Below are 381 nucleotides of genomic sequence, written 5' to 3'. Positions count from 1 at the left end.
GCGTCGGGCTCCCTCGGGGCGGGCGGGGTTAGCCCAGCCTTTCCTGGCGGCCCGAAGTTACTTCTCGGAGCCGCCTCTCGGCCCTAACGCACGGCCAGGACCCCTGTCCCGAAGCCCTGGGGGCCTGATACAGTTTGGAATTCTTAGTTTGAACGATTTGAGGATCTCGGGGGTTTGGGACCTGCGACGTTTGATCCGACTCACCTGGAAAGTCAGGTCAAAGCAGGGACGAAAAACTTTGACTTTGGGCGTTTCTTTGCTTTTGGAGCGTCGGGTAGGACAGTGCGGACCTCCCCGTCCCTCCTAAAGGCTCTGCTGAGGATGGAACGAGACAATGCACCTGCCAGGGGCTCGGTAAATGACTTTTTTTGTGCGTGGCGG

Source organism: Pteropus alecto, unplaced genomic scaffold, assembly GCF_000325575.1.
Source record: "Pteropus alecto unplaced genomic scaffold, ASM32557v1 scaffold30, whole genome shotgun sequence".
Lineage (NCBI taxonomy): Eukaryota > Metazoa > Chordata > Mammalia > Chiroptera > Pteropodidae > Pteropus > Pteropus alecto.
Note: the sequence above shows the minus strand (reverse complement) of the source record.